Raw genomic sequence first — 17,108 nt, 5'->3', positions numbered from 1 at the left:
GATGCAAAAAGTGAAGAAGGTATATTCTTAGGATATTCCACAAGAAGTAAAGCTTATAAGTGTTTAAATACAAAGTTGTGAAAAGTGAAAATGTAAATTTTGATGAATACAAAAGTACATGAGGTTGAACCTATAAAAGAACCAGAAGAATACAAATCATTTGTATACTTTTATGAAGGTATGCCTGCCGAAGAAGATGATGCAAATCAAGCTACAAATCAATAGCAAGTTTCAGTGGCTGTCGAGTCACATACTATGAATGTCAAGCTACATTTAGGAATCAAGCTACATTCAGATATTGAGTTACAGAATGAAGTTGAAGCACATTCTAATTTTGAGACTAGTGTACATGAAAGAGATGTTGAACTACCTAACAGAGGTGTACAGATTGACTCTAAAGCTGAAAGACAAAATGAAGAAACAAAGTTGAACCAAGATTGTCCAAATATGTCAAAAGACATCATCCTGCTACACAAATTATTGGAGATAAAGATGCTAGACCAATGACAAGAAATACATGTTTGTTGAGAATGAAGGAACCCAAATTAGTGAGAGATACTTTAGAAGATGTGGACTAGAGTAAAGCCATGGAAGAAGAGATTGAACAAATTGAAAAAAACAAAACATGGACTCAAGTTCCTAGACCAAAAAATGTGATAGGCAACAAATGGGTATTCAGAAACAAGCTAGATGAAAATGGTGAAGTCACAAGGAACAAGGCAAGATTAGTTTCTAAAAGATATGCACAAGAGGAAGGAATTGACTATGGAGAGACATTTGTCCATGTTGCTAGATTGAAAGGAGTAAGAACTTTACTTGCTTATTCTGCATACAAAGGTTTCAAAGTTTATCAAATGGATGTTAAATCTACATTTTTGGATGGCATTTTAGAGGAAGAAGTTTACATAGAATAGCTAGAAGGATTTGTTGATGTTAACAATAAAAACATGGTATGTAGATTACACAAAGCTCTATATGGTTTGAAACAAGCACCAAAAGCATGGTATGAGAGACTTCATAAGTATCTTATAAAGATTGGATTTGAAAGGACTGATGATAATAGCAATTTGTACATGAAGACAAACAAAGGAAAAGGTATTTTGTTAATGATATCATATTTGAAGGTCAAAATGCTTTATGTAAGGCTTTTGCAAATGAAATGAAGCAAGAATTTGAAATGCCTATGTTTGGAGATATCAAATTCTTTGTGGGTTTGCAAGTATATCAGATAAAATATGGTAGATACATCAATCAGTCAAAGAATGTTAAGAAAAAATTAAAAACTTTTGGATTGGAGGATTCTGAACCAGTAAGTGCACCTATGGTGATAGGACATAAGTTGTCAAAGAATGATGATTCAACTAAAGTGAATCAAACATTATACAGGTCTATGATTGGAAAATTACAATATGTAGTACATAGAAGACCTGACATTGCATTATTTGTAGGGATAGTTGCAAGATTCTCTGCTAATCCCAGGGAGAATCATTTGATTGTTGTAAAGAGAATAATGAGATATCTGAAAGGAATAGAGGAGTTTGGTCTATACTATTAGAAAAATAAGAAATTTGAATTAAGAGCCTATATAGATGTTGATTGGGCTGGAAACATTGATGACAGAAAGAGCACCAGTAGAGGACCATTTTTCTTAGGCAAGAGGCTGGTTACATGGACTAGCAAGAAACAAAACTGCACCTCACAATCTACTGCTGAAGCTGAATATGTTGATGCTACTGTAAATTGTACAAACATTGTATGGATCAAACAACTACTCAAAGGTATGAAGGAAGATATCATAGAACCAATAACACTTTATTGTGATAATACAAGTGTTATAAACATATCAAAGAATCTTGTGATACACACAAAGACTAAGCACATTGTAATCAAGTATCATTACTTGAGAGAATTAGTTCAAGATAAAGAGGTGAAGATGGAATATGTTAATACAAAAGAGCAAATTGTTGATATCTTCACTTCCTTCTCTCATCCTGATGATGGATCACAGAGTGTGATCCGAAACGTTGATGATAAAAAAACTTACACAATCGAATCCAGAAGCAACATCATCATTAACAATGGATTGTGGAAACTTGATATTATTAATTACCTAAGGATGTTCATGAGTATCTAAGAGGTAAAGTAGGGGGTGATATCCCTATCCAAGGCTATCTAAGTAACAAGAGGAATGGCATGCATCAAACAAGTTGATGTTCATATGTTACACATTGATGTAGAGGATCATACTTTAGGAGTTTCCTAAAGTAACCAAAGAGTTGAAACTACAAGTCAGTCACAAGCAAGGTGACAGAGGGAGAAACTAAAAAAGTTCATATCTGCATGTTAAGATGATAAGTCTTTGGCATTGTTGTCAAAGAGGGAGAGATTTACTGATCAAAGGAAGAAGTTTTGTAACCTATTCAAAAGATGGAAGTTGCGAGCATAGAGGGAGAGATTTCAATACAAGGAATCATTTTCTTTTTGGTATTGTCTTACTATTTTAACCCAGTCAGTTTGGTTTGCCATCAATGCCAAAAAGGGAGATTGTTGAGAATAGATTGAAAACAATAAAAGAGGGAGATTGTTTGAAGAAGAATGTTGAAGAAGTATGATCAATATGTTTCAATCATTGTTTTGTCACTAATGTCAAACCTGCTATTTTCTAGTAAGATAACTGCTTACATGATTTAAGTACTACCACTTATTTGATTGATGAAGAGGATTTGATCAAAAGATGTAACAATAGTATCTAGAGAAAAGGTTGAGTTATTCTTATGTAAAGAAGTACAAGAATCAATTAAGATAGTGATAACATGATGTATTGATAATCAACTTAAGGTTACAAAGGTTGGTTACACTAAGAAAGTTTAGAAGAACAAGTTACACAAAGTTTGTCTGCCAAGCTTGACAAAGTGGATAGTAGGTGTTGAGTAAAGTAAGTGCAAGCCAAGCTAAAAATAATTTGGATCCGAGTAAAAGTCTATTCTAGTGTATGTCGAGAAAAATAATGGATGTTGAGTAAAGTTTAGTTGATACCAAGCACCAGTAAACTTTAGTTCATGCCGAGTGATTTTACACAGGATGTTGAGCATTGCAGTATGTGTTGAGCATCAAAAGCCTGACAATGTTGAGTGGTTGCATTATGTAAAAGATCGTGAATTTGATGGATCTGAGTTGACAAGTTTGTTTTCTTGGATTATATGAATTAGGTGGAAGATAATATTGATGAGTTGGTGGCACAAAATTTAAGGTAAACCATTTTTAGGCAAATTCAAAAAGGATTCAAGGAGAAGTATTTAGAAGAGATATAAAATATGGGGTAGATTCATTGTATCCTACCTAATCTGTCCTAACACTAAATTGGATGATGGAGAATAAGCAACAAAATATCTTAATTTCCTATTTATAAGAATGGTTGGTTAGGAGCAAAGGTTTTTATGTGTGAGAACCTAAGGAAGACAAGGAGTCAAGGGTTTTGCTTCATCAAGTGACATAAGAGAAGAGTCTACAATGGTATGTTAAGAAAGAAGGTTTAAAAGGTATGAATGCTTAAAGGGTGAACAAGCTATCAAAGCTATAATGAGTGAAGGCCAAGTAGAATGGAGAACTAAAACAAAGATCTGCAATTTGCAAATGGAGTTGTAATTTGTTATTAGATCAAGCCTTACTGTTACTCTCTAATAATTGTATCAGTCTAGGGTAAAATCCTTTGGATTAAGGTTGACCTAACAATCATTTATAAATTCTTTAACTGAGTGATATTCCAAGTGAATGGTCTAAAGTCCTCTAAGAAGGCTCACTCCTAACAAGGTGATTGAAATCCTTTAATAGGGTCACATTTAACAGTGTATTGTAACCTTTAATAGAGTTGGCCTTTCATAGGTCATCACTTCAAAAGAGTGAAAAAGAGTAGCATGTTACTAGTGGTTTTTCTCAAATTAGGTTTCCATGTAAATCATTGTATTAAGTGTGTTGATGAATCTATTATGTTTCATGTTTACATTTCTACAAGTTGATTTGATAATAACCTACAAGTTTTAAGTGACTACATAATCTTATGGATGCATGCATGAAGATAAATGTTTTATGGGTTCACTAAGCTGTGAAAATTTTCATTTATACATCTGGACCTTGGATAACTGATTCACCCCCCCCAATTATTCTAAAGTATTTCAACAAGCCCATGGATACCAATCTCCTAATTGTTGAAGTTTTGATATTTCCTAGTAATGGTCTAACACCGCCTCATAATAGAAATTTGGATAATTTTAGATGGGTTTGTCCATCAATATATAGACAACCCTTGATTTCATCAAAATTTTGACAAAATTATAGCGACGCAATTTTTCAACCATTGTCCATCAAAATATTGACCAACCCTCATCAAAATATAGGTACAAATTTACTAGTATGTGCTCACCCTTGTGCATCTCTGATCCACCTCTATCTATATGTCTTTCTCATACACACCACACTCACACTTTTGTTCGACTCTGTACCTCTTTACATAATAAATTCTTGCTTTATCATTTTCCATAACTACATAGATCTTAGGGTTTATGATCAGATTCAACATGATTCATTGTATCTGTCCATCTTCTTGATCATCCTCTAGAAATTTCTCTAGAATCCATTTGTTAGGTCTTTAGCTAATACTCACCTTGAATTTAAAGATCCAATTCATCAATCTTATCTTCAACATGGTTTACATCTCCCAAGAAATCAATCGAGTCAACTACATCTCGCAATTTCCTCAAATGTATTCTCAACACTTTCACTTGGCAATCTCTAAATTCTGGCATTCGCTCATCATTGAATTACTTGATCATTGTAAATCTTCTAGCTCAACATCAACTATCTTGGTTAGTCGATACTAATGCTCGATCAACACTAGATTTTTTTGATATTAACTGTAGCTTAGTTGACACTAGCATCACTCGACATTCCTTAGCCTTTTACTCTATTGCTCAACTTAGCTTAACTTTCTTGATATAAACAATCACTTTTCTTTATCAAAATTTATCTAGTCAAATGTCCATTGTAACTTCCTTTTCATAATTCAACCTCTCCTCTAGGTGTTATTGTTATGAGAAATTTCTCAAGTTCTCTTCATCACACAAATAAATTTGACATTTAGATTAGGTAGCAATATGTCTTATCAAATAGATTTGACATCAATGACAAAACAACAATTGTTCCAATTGTAAGTTTCCAACAATCTCCCTCTTTGGCATTGATGAAAACATCTCAATACTAGCAATAGCTTAGTAAACTTCGTTACCATACAATCTAAAATATTTTTATTGTCATTCTAATTTTTCTTTTCTGATTTTCTCCCTCCAAAATAATAGATCTCCCTCTTGGATACATCTTCTTCTGTAGATTCCTTCTTATAATTTCTTCTATTTCTTAACTGTCATCCTCCCTCTTGGACAATAATTTTTGTATATTCTCCCTCTTTCTCTTTATCATAGTATCTCTCCATGTCTATCTTGTTTGTATGTACTCTCCCTCTTTGACAATAATGTCAAAGACACTTAGCTTTCTGAGCTTCAAACTCTTCATACATCTGAATTACATAAATTTTGAATGTCTAGCTAATTTTTGCCATATCTCTATGACTGATATGACATGTTGTACTTGAATATTCTACCTTAGGCATTTCCCAAAGTAGAGTTGTATTGCATCAATGTGTAAAATATTCTAGTTAACACATTTGAAGCAATGCACCTTGTCTCCTTAAGTAACTTTGTTTAAGGGAATCACCTCTAATTTACCTCTAAGATATTCATGAGAATCTTTAGGTAAGGATTTAGTAAACATATCAGCAATATGTTCTTTAGTGTGCACATATTCTAACTTCACTTCTTTGTCTTGAACAAGTTCCCTCATGTAGTGATACTTGATAGCAATGTGTTTTGTCTCAGTGTGCATCATTGGATTCTTTGAAATATTGATAGCACTTGTGTTATCATAATATATAACCACTGGATCTATAATTTCTTCTTTCATACCTTTCAGTACTTGCTTTATCCACATGATAAATGAATAGTTCACTCCAGCTACCAAATACTCGGCTTCAGCCGTTGATTGGTGAATACAATTTTATTTCTTGCTTGTCCATGACACCAATCTATTTCCTAGAAAGAATCTACCTCCACCAGTGCTTTTCTTGTCATCAATAGTTGGTGAAAATCTTTAGTTTAATTCTATCACTTTTCTTGTACTACAATCCATAGTCTTTTGTTCCTTTTAGATATTTTATTATCCTTTTTACTATCATCATGTGATTCTCTTTAGGATTTTCTAAAAATCTAGCACCTATCCCAACTATTAAAGCAATATCCGGTCTGTTTTGAAAAACATGCTATAGTTTTCCAATCATGGATCTATATAAGGTCTGGTTCACTTCAACAAAATCATCATTCTTAGATAGTTTATGTCTTGTAGTCATAGGTGTGCTCATTGTACTTGAGTTTCCTATACCAAAAGTATTTAGTATCTCCTTGATGTATTTGGATTGAGTAATAAAAATACCAAACTTTATTTGATTCACCAACAAAAAAATTGATTCAGCAAACATAGACATTTCAAATTCCTTCTTCGTTTCATTAGAAAATAATTTGTATAATGCTTCTCTTCCTCCAAATATAATATAATCAACAAATATTTCAGATAAAAATACTTCATTGTTCTTACCATTTTTCAAATATAAATTATTGTTATCATTTGCCCTTTCAAAGCCAATCTTTACCAAATAGTTATGCAATCTTTCATACCATGCTCTTGGGGCTTGTTTCAATCCATAAAGGGCTTTGTTCAATTTACATACCGTGCTTTTCTTGTTTGGATCCACAAATCTTTTAGGCTATTCAATGTACACTTCTTCCTCAAGTATACCATTTAAAATGCAAATTTGACATCCATTTGATATACCTTAAAATTCTTGTAGGCTAAGTATGCAAGCAGAGTTCTAACTCCTTCCAGTCTTGCCACGGGAGAAAAAGTTTCTCCATAATCAACTCCTTCTTCTTAAGCATAACTCTTGCATACTAGTCTTTCTTTGTTTCTTGTTACTTCACCATTTTCCTTGAGTTTGTTCCTAAAAACCCATTTTGTTCCAATAACATTTTTGTCTCTAGGTCTTGGCACTAAAGTCCAAGTATTGTTCTTAATCTAGTTAATTTCCTCATTCATTGCTTGAATCCAATCTTCATTTTCTAAAGCACTTTGTACTGATTTGGGCTCAAAGTCACAAAGCAAACATGTGTCATATTTGAGTCTTTTCCTTGTCATAACACTTGATTCAATATTACCCATTATTTGTTCAGGTTTATGATGTCTTCTTACATTCTTCTATAGGTTCATCTTGAAAAATAATCTCAAGCTCATTGTCTCTTTCTTGTTTAGGTTCTAGTCCAAATTCTATATGTTTAGCATTTTCTATTTGATGGTTGACATTGCATGTCTGTGACTCGGCATCTTCAAGCTATTACTCGGCACCCACTCTTTGTTACTCGACAATTTGTATTTACATTTTATTATTTCCTGTCCATTGGGAAACTGCAACTTGATTTGCTTATTCATTTTGAGTGTTGGGAACACCATCATCCACATAGATGACTGTACTGTAATATTTATGTTCTTCATTGGATGAAATGTCACTTCTCTCTGCAAATTCATTAACTTTTACATTTGCACTTTCAACAACTTTGTTAGTGTTAGAGTTCAAACACTTATAACTTTACTCTTTGTGGAATATCCTAGGAATATATCTTCATCACATTTTGTGTCAAATTTTTTGTTCCTATTATCTTTGAGTATATAACATTTTCTTTTAAATATCTTGAAATATTTTACATTAGGAGCATATCCGTACCATAGTTCAAAAGGTGTAGCATTTGTACCTTTCTTGACTTGTACTCTATTTAGGGTATACATAGCAATACTAATAGCTTCTCTCTAATACTTTTTTGATACACTCTTCTCCATCATTAATGTTATTGCATAGTACATTATTGATCTATTTCTCCTTTCAACTATCGCATTCTGAGGAGGGGTCCTTGGTGTTGATATTTATCTTTGGATTCCTCTATTATTGCATAATTCATTGAACTCATTTGAAATGAACTCGCCACCTATGTTAGATCTCAAGCCTTTAGACTCTTTTTCTATTTCTTTTTCAACTATGGCTAAATACAACTTGAATAACTGAAAAACATTAGATTTAGCTTTAAGAAATAGCACGATCATTATCCTAGAGTAGTCATCAACAAATAGAATGAAATGCTCATCTCCACAATAGCCTTGAACATCAATGGGTCCACATAGGTCAACATGATCCAATTCCAAAATATCAGTAGCAATGTATGTTTTGCTCTTAAAACTAGACTTTGTCATTTTTCCCAATTGACATTGTTTACAAATATTATTGTCAGACTTCTTTAGTTTAGGCAACCCTCTTACTTTCTTTATCTTACTGATACTTACCAAATTGTCAAAGTTCACATGACATAATCTCTTGTGCCATAACCAAACATCGCTTGTTGTGCAAACAAGTATGTCTCATTAGATAAATCTAGATAGAACAAGTTACTTCTTGTTTGATCACCAGTTCCAATTAACTTACCATCACCATCATCTATATTGGCCTTCCTATTGTGAAATTCAACTTTGTAACCTGATTTGTTTAGTTGTGAAACACTCAACAAATTGTAGTTAAGTCTTTCAACCTAGTAAAACTTGTCACATGTTATCTTGTCAATCAATTGAATAGTGTCTTTACCTTTTACAATGCATGGGATATCATTACCAAATTTAACAGATCCACCTTTGTATGGACCAATATCCTCAAATTTATCTTTGTCACCAGTCATATGATTGGAGCATCCACTATTAATTATCCATGTATCACTTTGGTTCACATATGAGATTAATGTAGTTTTCTCATCTCTATCATAATCCTCTTTCATAGCAACATACACAACTCCATCATCATTACTCTCATATTCATTGTTAGTTTCTTCTTCAAAAATATAACAAGATTTCTTACCTTTGTCATCCTTGTTTCTCTTGTAGTCTCTGTCATTTTTTCTTCCTTTTTACTTTCTTTCTTTCCTTTCATCCTTATCCTCTCTGTCAAGACACCTAGCAGCAATATGACCAACCTTGTTACATGAAAAACAAATAATAGGCAATTTACCTTTGTATTTACCTCTTCCTCTTCTAAATGTTTTTGTAATAAGGGCTTCAAGTTCATCAATCTCATCATCAAAACTGTCATTGTCACTCTTCACATGTTTTCTTTTTCTTTTGCTAAGAACTAATTTTGACTTGAAAGTAGATTCAATAGTAGCAGGTGTGTAGTTATCAAAGTTAGACATCTCAAAAGTAGTAAGCCTACCAATTACACCTTCTAAGGTTGAAGTGTTACCTAGTGTGCATCTCAATTCTTGGATTACAAAAACTCTAATGACATATATAGGGAGTAGAGTCCTCAATATCTTGCTTATCACTATTTCATCTTTGATTTCTCCATTTGCACCTCGATTAGCATTAGCAACTTCTTTGACTTTTGTGTAGTATTGCACTATGTTCTCATTCTCATGTCATAAAATTTACCTCTCAGACTTTCTGATTTGGCTCTCAAGACATTGATATCACCTCTATATATGGTTTTCAATTTTTCCCACATCTTCTTTGTTACTATCACAATCTTTTAGGTCATCAAACTTGACATAGCTTAGGGTTGAGGCAATCTCCAACATTGCTTGATTGTGTTCCTTCTTTTTCTTCAGTTGATCATCTATTAAAGGATTAGTTGTTACCTTCACATACTCATTATGTGCAATATTGATAGAAGCATCACTGATACTAGATATGTGCAACCTCATCAAGGTCTGCCATGAAGGAAAGTTCTCCTTGTTCAGCTTTGGTACATCTCTCTTGTGAGTCATGATCTTTGGCTTTAAGTACCTTCAAAATTTTCTCTCTTAGCATTATTCTTTGATACCAATTCTTAGAAATGTTTAGAATAACTGAGAGGTGGGTGGGGTTAAATCAATTACTCAAGGTCCTTATGTACCATTTGAATAATAAAACATAAACACTCATTGATCTGCTTATCATGTTATTGCTTGGTCCCTACTATAAACATAAAATTACTGTCTCAAACATAATCAAGTTTTTCTTAATGAAAACATTATCAAATGTAAAACACATAAAGCATTCAACACAGTTTTGACACTAGGACTTTATGTGGAAACCAATTTGAGAAAAATCACTAGCAACATGTCACCACTTTTTCACTCTTTCAAAGTAAGCCCTATTAGGAGTCAACCTTATTAAAGGTTTACAATACACACTATTAAATGTAACTTGGTTAGAGGATTTAATCACCCTATTAGGCATGGCCTTGTTAGAGGACTTTGATCATTTCATTTACAATGTCACCTTGTTAAAGGATTTACACATAAGTCTTCCAAATGACTATTAGGTCAACCTTTGTTTAATGGATTTCATTGCAATTGTGACATCTAACCTTCACCCATCTGATGGGACCATGAATTGGCTCCCATCAGATGGGCATTGTACTTTTGTTGTCACAAATTACTATAGGGAGGTGATCCATTGTAATGGCAACGACTAACACTATAGTTTAAGCTTCCAGTCAGTCTTCGCAATTGCAACATCAATGCGACAACAATGCTATAGAAGTGACATTCATCTGTCAAGATTGGCTATTGTAATTATGATGGTTGTGTTGTGCAAGTGATGGCTAGTCATTTGAATGTCCATTGCAATTACAACAGTTAGTTGAATTATTAAAAAAAAAATTCTTTCAACTGAAATGCCTCATATCTAATTTTTGTTGTAGAACACCAACATGGTTAAAAAAATTGCTACTTATAGGATGCCTAATTCACAGTTTATGTGAATCACCCAAGCAATGATCCCACCTATGGAGAATTTGTACACAAACTATTGACATTGATCAGTTTTGGTTTTTAGAATCTTCTAATTAAAATCACAAGCTCTCCATAGATTTGTGTTAGCTATCTTCAGTACACATCTATCTATAAAATGTCTTCATGTTTTTATAACATGCATTGATTTACTGAAGTTTGATCAGTTCTGTCAATTCTTATTTCTCAAAACTTATACCTAAATGCATCTCATGTTGCCAACTTATCTTCTCAAGACCAAGCATGAACTAAAGCACAAAATCCATATCAAGATGCTTCATCTACCTCATCATTGAGGCCCTTCTTCAACTTAACTACCATCTCTGATCACACAAGTTCTTCATGGAGCTAAATGACACAAATGAATTATGGGAAAGACACGTTCTTAGATATTCTCAGAAATGAGGAAGTGACATCAGTTATTTATTGAAAATAAGAGACTTTCTTGTCATCTAGTTGATTGAAATTTTAAATCAAATTATCAAAAATTTAAATAATATTAGAGAATTCTTCTGCAAGGGTGGTACAAGCTTGTGAGTCCCACAAACAGTTGGGCACCAACTCTGCAACCCTTAATATTCACATACAGAAGTCTAAAAGCATCTAAAATTGGGATCTTAAAATGGAAGCCATATGATCTTCTATTAATTAGAGTGTCAAACATGCTCATTTGGTGCATGTACTAAGTCTCTAGTCAAGTTTTGGTCAACATTTGTGGTAGGTGTTCCTTACTATCACTATTTGAGTATTATTGGGCACTATATATGGAATCAAATCTAAGTATTCATGTAATCCATATTTTTGGCATTATCACAACATTGAAATATAATATAAGTCTATTATTCTATAAGCATATTGAGTTCCCCTAAATATAAATGTAATTATCATTATTAATCTAGTTGATGCAGTATACTATTTGTAATATTTGTTTTGGTGTGATATTCACTTATAATTGCAATACATTTTTTTAATGTGGTACAAACCTCGACAGACATGTAAATAATTATAGTTAGAATGAATGGCTTGAATATGTTGCCCCTACCCTTGGCCTAACTTCAGCAGATCAAATAAAGCTACTGATTTTCACAATGCTCTTTGCTCATTCACTCCAATAAATCAAATGTTAAGGTGTAGAAATTACACACCATAAGATGCGTGATGGGCTTATCTTTCTTGAGGCTCTAGTGATCACTTGGAAAGCTCCATCAAATGTTGGGGGAAGGGATATCCATCAAAGATATCTATATTATCAAATAATATACCGAAAGGAGGTGGAAGCATCCAAAATTCCCTGGACATAGACTACAATTTGTTTGTAAAGCAAGTTAAAGAGCATGCTAGATGTTTTCCCATTGAGGGGGAGAATATGAATTATCATACTACAATGAATACAGTTGGAAATGAGTTTATCTCATTGAATAAGAAAAAATGTTCTCAGTACCAAGAATATACTGATAGACTCAACAAAACATAATTCACCCATAGTTACTCCTCCAACTAGAAGTTTCTTTAAAAGGATCATCAACACCTCCACAAAAAAAAAAAAAAAGATTAGATTTGTTTAAAAAGAAAGCTTTGTAACGTATCAAGTTCAATTCTAAAAATCTTGGAGGGCAAGTTTCTATAAAGTAAGATCTAAGTGAGTTGCAAAGCAGATATGGTTAATTAGTCAGAAAGAAGGATTCAAAAACATCTATGATTGAACAAAACATCTTTTCCATTATTTTTTGACTTCTCTTAGTGCAACATGGATTCCTTTGAATCACTTACATGCCCTTATTTGAAATCATTTTCTCATTTATCTTTGAACTTCATGTGATATTGTTGTCTTGCAATAGTGACTTATCATCATTTTCAGTTTTGTTTACACTGTCACTTCATTTTGTAACTATGAAAATAATTGCTTTTCTCATTATTTGGTTGTCCTTATCCACTACTTCTCACACTCTTCTATGACTTGTGACTGTGATAATAACATTAACACTATTCATACATTAAGATTAGATGTTTAAAAGGAATAAGAAACCTTCATCATAGAAAAAAAAATGTTAGTACCTAATCTAGAAAGGGATGATTGTCTAATGTTTGAGTGTTATATTTTAGAACCATTTTTATTTCTAGATGGCCTAGAACAAAAAGTAGAAAAATAAAAAAAGAAACAATCCACATACTTTATTTGTTCAAATAGAGCTATATGGTGGATCGACATATCAAGAAATATAATTCCATTGTAGTGAATTGTTCTTTTAAATTTGTTATTTGTAGATCACTATTTTTTCCAAAAAAAACTATACTTGCAAGATGAAAACTATATTTATTACATTAGTGAATCAGGGCCCCTTAAATCTAAAATCTTTGTTAACATCTAAAATCTTTAAGAGAGGATCAATCTATAAAGTACTTGAAAGTTGGGCTAATCTCAAGTGATGCCCATGTTCATTGCTCACAAAAAATTCATCATAATTCTTTAAAGTTCCCATACATCTAACACAAGTACATCTAGGAATGTCCTCATCACCTCCTACATAAAATGAACCCAATATTATAAAATGCCCCTGAGAAGTAATATCAAGTGAAATAAACACATGAAAAATGAGAGAGAGAAAGAGGAATCTACTTACCAATAGGTGTTGCCATTGCATATGTGCCCATGCTACATGTTGATTGTGTTTTATAATTTGGATTCTGGAATATGTATGCAAATAGAACAATAAGAACCTTAAAAAAGATCACTCTGTATATACATACATACATACATGGACACACACATGTGTGTTTACATACATATATACATATATACATATATATATATATATATATATATATATATATATATATATATATATATATATATATATATATATATATATATATATATATATATATATATATATATATATATATATATATATATATATTTATTTATTTATTTATATGTATATATATACATACATACATACATACATAGAGATCACAAGGGCATCACAATGAAATGCAAAGATCACAAGGGCATGACAACGAAATGTAGAGATCACAAGGGCATAATAATGAAATCCTAGATCTCCATTGATCTCCACCAATATTCAAAGCTCTCCACCCTTGTTCGGAGCTCTCCACCCTCTTTCATGCTCAACTCTCCACAATTGATCACAACAAATGGGGAATGACTAATGTTGTATTTTCTTCTTCTTTGTTTGTAATCCATAATCCACAATCCACAAGATCTCTTTGTATATAATCATACATACATACATAGACACACACACACACACGTGTGTGTGTGTGTGTGTCTATATACATATACATATGTATATACATACATATGTACATATATACATATATACATACATACATATGTACATATATACATATATACATACATACATATACATACATACATATATACATACATACATATACACATATACATACATAAATACATACATACATACATCTACGTATGCAATTTTATCACCTTGGAAAATTTTATTTGACCATGTTAGCTCATAAGAAAGAACATGGTATTGAAACAATACAGAAAGTGCTTGACATGAAAGGTCCGCAAGTGAAGGTGTTGACCAATTTGAAAACTTGAATGTTGAAATGAAAGCTATCAAGGATCAAACACCTATGCCAGAGTTACAACACAATGTGAAGTTGATTTTAGATATAGTAGAGGTGAATAATCAGAAGTTTAATCAAAATTCAAGGCATGAGAGAGAGTCTGTGGCAATATACCAGAAGGAGAAATAGTGGCTTTAGAGAGAGACTAAATGGCATAAACAACAATTAGACAACATAGAGGATATTATGGGAGCACTGGATAGAATCTAGGAAAGTGTTGCAGTAGGTAGTATGACATTGGAATCACTTGTAAGTGTCTTTGAGAATTTACAATCCAAATATTAGGAGAACTACAAGTTGTGCAATTTGTCATGTATTGCATCTACATTTTCTTTGCCATTACTTATAAGAGTGTTTCAAGGTTGGGAATCACTTAAACATCCTTTGTATGGTTTAGAGGTAATGTCATTGTGGCAGAGGCTTCTACAAGGAAATGAGCCTCGTGATTATGGCATTTAGAGAGAAGCATAACTTGCTTCTTCAACACCTTACACTCAACTATTCACTGAAGTTATTCTTCCAACAATGAGAATAACTGCTACGAATTCCTGGGAGCCAAGGGACCCCAAACCTATGCTACATTTTCTAGAGACATGGGAGAAGTTACTACTAGCTTTAGTACTTCATAACATTTTGGATCATATAGTGATGCCTAAATTAATAGCAGTAGTAGATACTTGGGATCCTTGTAGGGAGACTGTGCCAATACATGCATGGTTACATCCTTGGCTTCTATTGTTGGGCCAACGTATGGAGTCTTTATATCCAACCATTTGTTATAAGTTAGGGAAGTCACTTCATGTTTGGCATGCAAGTGATGAATTTGCTTATGCAATTTTATCACCTTGGAAAATTGTATTTGAACCTACTAGCTAGGAACAAGTGATTGTTTATTGTATCATACCTAATCTAATGAAATTTCTACAAGAATTTGTAATCAGCCCAAATAATCAAACTAGACCAATTTAACTAAGTTATGGCTTGGGCATGTGCTATTCCCATTTATCATATGGTTTCAATGTTGGAGGCATCATTTTTCCCAAAGTGGCAGCAAGTCTTGCAACATTGGCTTTGTTCAATAAATGATTTTAATGAGGTAACACAATATTTTTTAGGGTATAAAGGACTATTTCACCCCGAGCTTCTAGCTAATGAGAGGATAAGAATTCAGCTAAATGTAGCCCTTGAAATGATGAATCAAGCTATAAAGAGTATGACTATGGAACAATCTGGGGCTAGAGAGAATGTAAGATATCTTAGGGTGACAGAGCATGCCAATTTGAGGCACTTCAGTAGTAACAAGAAACATCAACATATGCTCAACTTCAAGCCTCAAATTCCATGAGTAGTGGGATTCACCTAAATAATTCCATGGGTGCACCTCAGTTGAGTTTGAAGGAAGTGATTGAAACATATGCACAAGAATATGACATCTAATTTTCCCTAAAGTGGGATGCACACATGATGGTCTTTAGGTTTATGGCTTTGGAACTATCAGTATCTATCTCAATTCTATAAAACAACAAGTGCTTGCACAATCTGGAGATAGTGGGTAATTGCATCATTGGAGTAGCTAGTTGAGATGCATCATAATCAAATTGGAGGAAATCATTGATAAACCAAACTTATAATGAAGAGGAAACTTGAAAACTTGAATGCTAAAATGTTGAAATGAAAGCTATCAAGGATCAAACACCAATGCCAAAGTTACAACACAAAGTGAAGTTGATTGTAGACATGGTAGAGGCATATATTGATAAGTTTGATCAAAGTTTAAGGCACAAGAGAGAGTCTATGGCAACATACCAAAAGGAGAACAAACAACTTTAGAAAGAGATTGCACAATAAAAACAACTAGACAATATAGAGGGTATTATGGGAGCACTGGTTAGAATCTAGGAAAGTGTTGTGGTAGGTAATATGACATTGGAATCACTTGCAAGTATCTTTGAGAATTTACAGTCCAAATATTTGGAGGACTACAAGTTGTGCAATTTGTCATGTATTGCATATGCATTTGCTTTATCATTGCTTATAAGAGTGTTTCAAGGTTGGGAACCAATTCAACATCCTTTGCATGGTTCAGAGGTAATGGCATTATGGCAAAGGCTTCTACAAGGGAATGAGCCTCATGATTATGTCCTTTACATAGAAGCATAACTTGCTTCTTCAACTCTTACACTCAACTCTTCACCAAAGATATTCTTCCAACAATGAGAATAGCTGCTACAAATTCCTAGCAGCCAAGGGACCCTAAACCTATGCTATGTTTTTTGTAGACACAGGAGAAGTTACTACAGGCTTCAATACTTCATAACATTCTAAATCATATAATGATGCCCAAATTAACAACAACAGTAGATACTTGGGATCCTCGTAGGGAGACTATGCCATTACATGCATGGTTACATCCTTGTCTTCCATTGTTGGGACAACACATGGAGCCTTTATATCCAACCATTCATTATAGGTTGGGGAATGTGCTTCATGCCTGGCATGCAAGTGATGCATCTGCATATG

At 33.0% G+C, this 17,108-nt stretch overlaps 1 pseudogene; it reads left to right on the top strand.

Moving 5' to 3' along the window:
• Positions 1 to 14,460: 14,460 nt before the first annotated feature.
• On the top strand, positions 14,461 to 16,203 carry LOC149538767 (septin and tuftelin-interacting protein 1 homolog 1 pseudogene; annotated as a pseudogene).
• The last annotated feature ends 905 nt before the right edge of the window (positions 16,204 to 17,108 follow it).

This window comes from Cupressus sempervirens, chromosome 9 (assembly GCF_028749045.1).
Source record: "Cupressus sempervirens isolate cs-2001-9-10 chromosome 9, ASM2874904v1, whole genome shotgun sequence".
In the NCBI taxonomy this organism is placed as follows: domain Eukaryota; kingdom Viridiplantae; phylum Streptophyta; class Pinopsida; order Cupressales; family Cupressaceae; genus Cupressus; species Cupressus sempervirens.
This window is presented reverse-complemented; position numbering and strand designations above follow the sequence as displayed.